The following is a 5,446-nucleotide window of genomic DNA, read 5'->3' as shown; positions in this document are numbered from 1 at the left end:
ATTCTGAGCACTTATCTGCATTCTGATGGGTCTTCCTGGGCATGGAAGAATGAAAGGGGATGACACTTACACTGCAAAAGTAGTGCCCTGTCCACACACTAAGCACTTATTTACCCCCCACAGATAGTCTGGCAGACAGGACTGGGTTTAAAGCGATCCTTGTGCACTTCAGAAAACAACTTTTAGGTCACCTCTACATCAAAGGCATTGCAAAGGGATTGCGGTCTAGTCTTTTCAGCAAAACACTATTTAAGCATACATGGTAGAGTGACCACACCGATGATATTCCAAAGTCAAGCCGGCCTGCACCAATCAGCACCCAGAATACACCATGTGTCAGGCCCCCTGGCTGTTTTATGGCACACACCTACTCTAAGCAAGTGCTGCTAGGTCTGAATATCCCAGGTGGAAGATTGAATAGTAGTTTCTTAAATCCTGAAGGAAATTTAAACCACTATTGTTGTACTGCCCGCACTTTAGCCCCTCGTTTGGAGGGCCTGGATATTACGACTACGGCGGTCAGGGCGTACAAGCCCTCAGATCATAAAGCTAAACTCTTGAGTTGTTTTTTATTAAATGCTGGGTCACTTGTTAAACAGAAACTGTAATTTCATAAGTTTTTAGAATCTGAGTTTATATTACCCCTTAAATGATATTTCCAACTGAAACAGGGTTAAACCATACTTCCAATCCAGATATTGTACTAGCATTGCCTGCAGGCTATGCCATTAGCAGATATAATAAGCAAGGTAAATGTGATGATGGTGGCCTTGCAATGGTGCATCATGACTCTCTGAGCTTAACATGTGAACCTTCTACTATTTTAAATTGTCAAGCTCTCTTTTTTGGATGCAAAATTAGAGCTAGCTATACTAGTCATGTACTTCTGATCTATACCCCCAGACCTAATGCTTCTTTTTTAGATGATATATTTAATCATATTGACATTAGCCTCCAATATTCGAATTACACCACATTAGGGGATTTCAATCCTTACTCGGAAGACTAGAATGATCAACATGGCGTTCTGTTATTGGAATCTATGCATTGTTTTAAGCTTAAACAAAGAGTAAAGTATGCTACACATAAAGCTGGCCATATTTTAGACAGCATCTTTTCAAATGATCCAAACCTTAGATGTGATGCTGTAATGCCTTTGATCTGGTCGGATCATATGGCAGTCCAGTTTAGCTAAAATATTCTGACACCAAAACGGCAGTGCAGAGTAAAACTATTCGCTTATGGAATAAGATGGACAAATGGACCTTGGCAGAGAGACTTGATTTGACTAAACCTGATCTAGGCAGTGAGCGTAATGCCGTGGCAGCAAGCTATCATGAGTGACTGAGCACGGAAGTCTTGAAACAAGCACTGGAAACACCACAGGAAATGGCCATCTTCCATGCTTCTCTCCAGCACTTATAGTTATGAAACAAAAACGCAGCCGACTTGAAAAAGCTAGGAGACGGGACTATGGTGAAATTGGTAGAGGCTGTTATAGACAAGCTATTGCTGAATATAATAAATCAATTCTGGAAGAAAAGTCCAAATTTTACACGGACAAAATCGAATCGGCCTCAGGCTCCTCAGAGGAATTATTCAAAGTAATTCAATCTCTCGCAAGTCCAATGCATTCTTCTAGTCACCTCGCTAGCCAGGAAGGTTGTGATAGCCGGGCTGACTTTTTAAGAAATAAAGTCGGGATACTGTACAGGGAATGTGATTCCTCCCGATCTTTGTAACCCCAATTCAAAAGCCCTTGACCTAAGGGTCTAGGAAATCTGAGTTGCATGACTTTCCACTTCTGATCATCGACCAAATGATTAGGCTTCTTGATCAAGTAAAGTCTGCAGCGCCTTCTGATCCTTGCTCTCCTAAGACAGTATAAGACATTGCAGACAGGCTTGTACCAGTCTTGAGGACCCTGCTGCATGTCTTCATTACATCAGGTATTTTCCCATCCGACTTAAAAGAGGTCTCAATCCTACCTTTGCTAAAAAAACCTTGCTGGGCCCTAAGGAGCAGAGAAAACGTTTGTTGAATCTCTCAGCTAAGCTCCTCGAAAAACACCTCAATGCTAGCCTATCTGGTTACCTAGAAGTGAATGATCTTCTTGATAGCGCACAATACGGTTCCAGATCTGGTGTTGGCACAGAAACAGCTCTGATCGATGTCTCGGAAGAGATCAGAGTCATCAAAGATAAGGGAAGGAGAGCGGCAGAGGTCCTTTTGGACCTCGCCACCACTTTTGACATGGTTACTCATATCGTTCTGTTAGAGCATCTGACTGAAATTGGGATAACTGGATCAGCACATTACCTTATTGCCTCTTTCTTATAAGATAGAGAGCAGACAAGGAATTTCATTTGAAATCTTATTCTCTCTCCTGTTGTATTCCCCAAGGGTCATTACTCAGCCCTGCGCCATTTAACATTCATGTAGTACCGTTGGCAAAGTTGATCTATTCTTACGGCTTCACTATGGTAGGTTATGTCGATGATACCCAGAATGTGGTATCAGTCCCAAGCAATTTGGAGGAGGTGGCAGACAGATTTAATACATGTATGAATGCCATTGTCAATTGCATGAATGTTAATTGTTTGAAACGAAACTCAGAAAAAATGGAGGTGTTATTATCTTTGGAAAGGAGTGCACATTTTGGGGTCACTCATGGTGGCCAAAAACCCTGGGCCCCACCCAAGAGCCTGTCACCAAAGTAAGAAATCCTGAGGTAATTTTTGATGTTGATCTATCCTTTAGGGAGCAAATTAACAAATTGAAAACTTCTTCCTTCCTACTGCTCAGCTCTCTGAGGCAGGTATTTCCTTTCATTCCTTTTCAGCTCCAAAATCAGTAGTCATTGCCCTTGTCCTATCTCGGACTGACTATAGTAATGCCCTGTACATGGGCATCCTACAATCGGCACTCGAAAAGCTTCAGATGCTGCAGGATGTAGCCGCTTGCCTCCTAAAGGCACTTCCCAAATATATGTCAGAGTCAAATGCTTTAATGGAACTTCATTGGCTTCCTGTGAAGAAAAGGGTGACTTTCGAAGCACTCTGACTAGTTCATAGGTATTTTATGGTGCTGGGCCTAACTCTCTTCCACGAAAAATCAGTTGGTATCAACAAAATAGAAATCGGAGAGCTGCTGCATTATGGTCAGTCCTTGTCCCTGGATAAACAAAGTCTCCTGGGCAACAAACTGCCATTGCACCTTAAAAACAAGGTCAGCTGTGGCACACACTGCCATTACACCTTAAAATCGATCAAATCATCTTAGTTTTCATAAACAGCTGAAACATTTGCTATTTTCTTTATCTTTTTAACTTGTTGAGCCCCCGGTCAGTTCGACTCAGTATGTTCTTTGATTCTTAGCACCAAGACACTAGCGAGCATTTGCACGCTTTAGAAATTAAATACACTCCCTAAAAACAGACAGGTCTGGATCTTGAACTGAACCTCTGTCAGATGGACTGCTGTGCTGCCTAAAGGACTCAACTGGACTGCTTTTCTGGAAGGACTACTTTTCTGCTTGTTGCCTTGAGGCCTGCTGCTTCATGACTCACTCTGCTGAAGCAGAGCTGGACTCTGCCTTCCCTCCAAGTGATCTCCAAGGGCTTGAAGGTTTGCCTCCTGTTTTCCCAAGTCTCAGGGACGCAAAACACTTCCTGCAATCCTGTTGGTTGATTCCGCCATCTGTTAGTGGTACCCTTCCCCGAGGTGCCCTCTCCAGTTCTGGCCTGAGAAGTGGTTTCTGCCACTGTTTTGCTACAAAATCGATGCATCATCACCTTTGCACTGATCGGACCCGACAGATCACCCTTCGACGTCGATGCAGAGACTGTTCATGACAATGCTTCCACAATCTGCATGGCCCGATGATGACGCTCTGCATGGCTCGATGACAATGCATTGCCTTCATCTCAGTGAAGGTGGGCTGTGATGCAGCGAGCAGACTGCGTGGAAAAGATCAATGCATCATGCCCTCCGCTTCCGCGCTTTGCTCCATCCAAGATACTTTCTCAGTGGGCCCTGTGTGGGTACTGTAGCCGGCCTGCCCTCCAACGCAGTCAGCCTAAACTTTGGATTTACCCCAGTCTAGTGCGACCTCAAGAAACGGTTTTGCGCTATTGACATCCAAGCACTGTTTTTGCATTTAATCTTTAAAAATTCATACCTCAACTTCTACTGATTGGATTTTTGTTGTTTTGGTCCTGTTTTATTCAGATAAGTATTCCCTAGTTTTCTAAGCCTGTGTGGATCCATTGTGTTACTGTGTGTGTGTGTTGCACAAATACTTTTCTCATTGCCTCTTTAGACAAGCCTGACTGCTCTGCCATTCTACGAGAAAACGTTTTCTATTAATGAGCAATTTTCTAACTAATTAGAAAACCAGTTTGTGTGGATAAACCCCATTGGCTAGGCAAACGTAGATCTCAAGTAACCACGCAGTTGGGGTTCTATCTTGATGAGAGGCAAGAGCTGCGAATCCACTAGCTTCTGGTCATTTTTGCGCTGCTCCGTTACCTCGTATTTTACTTTCTCTGTGTCAAAGATTTCACCCTCTTGGTGTTTGGGTTTGCGCAGCTTCTTCTTCTTGAAGTAGGAGTCAGTTAGATGTTTAGGTATTTTTACTGAAGAGATGTCAATCTTGGTAGAAGTGGCAATGACGATTTTCTGGTGAGCTCTACGCAGTGGAATGCGATTTATAACCAATGGACCTGTTACAAGGAGCAAACCTGATGCAAGCTGCTTCAAACACATTACACGCTTTCCTCTGTGACGCCCGTTAAGAAGAATCAGAACAGTCCCAGGAGAAATGGAGGCACGCAGCTTGCGCTTGTGCTGGGAGAAGGGCTTTTTACCATGACTCAGCAATTTACTGGGTACATCCTCAGTCGGATAGTATCGTGGCATTTTACGAAGCTTAACCATACGGGTGCCTCTATTCTTGTCTCCACATACTGGCTTTGAAATAGTTCCTGGTGGTCTTGCCTTCTTTTCAATCTTTGATTCTGTGGCAGTGTACTTGCGCTTGTACATTGCTCTTCTGGCAAACATCGCTGATCGGGAATATTTCCCGATACCACGAGCCAGAACCGGGTTGCGGCTGGCATGATGCTTTGTGGTCTTCTTTGCTTTCTGCTTGCCTGCCATCTTTGCTGAGGGAAAAATCTACGAGAGGGTGAGCACAGGGTATATTTTAGTGTGTATCTAGCTTACCCTGGCTAGAGTGGTGTTCCCAGCCTGACCTGGGTGCATACCTCAGCCAGCCACGAATCCCATTTCCAACAACTGGTATGAATTATGGACTTCCAAACAGCCATTTCTTATTTTTTTACAGTGTCTCGAAGTATTAAGAAATCACAATTTTTGCAACTCTTAATAGTGATTTCCTACTTGGTATTGGCAAAAAGGTAATCACAAACCTCTATTTGGAAAAA

General features: G+C 43.5%; 1 pseudogene; it reads right to left on the bottom strand.

Moving 5' to 3' along the window:
* Nucleotides 1–4,386: 4,386 nt before the first annotated feature.
* On the bottom strand, nucleotides 4,387–5,164 carry LOC147725382 (large ribosomal subunit protein eL6 pseudogene; annotated as a pseudogene).
* Between the last annotated feature and the right edge of the window lie 282 nt (nucleotides 5,165–5,446).

This window comes from Lissotriton vulgaris, chromosome 3_2, assembly GCF_964263255.1.
Source record: "Lissotriton vulgaris chromosome 3_2, aLisVul1.2, whole genome shotgun sequence".
NCBI classification, from domain to species: Eukaryota; Metazoa; Chordata; class Amphibia; order Caudata; family Salamandridae; genus Lissotriton; species Lissotriton vulgaris.
This window is presented reverse-complemented; position numbering and strand designations above follow the sequence as displayed.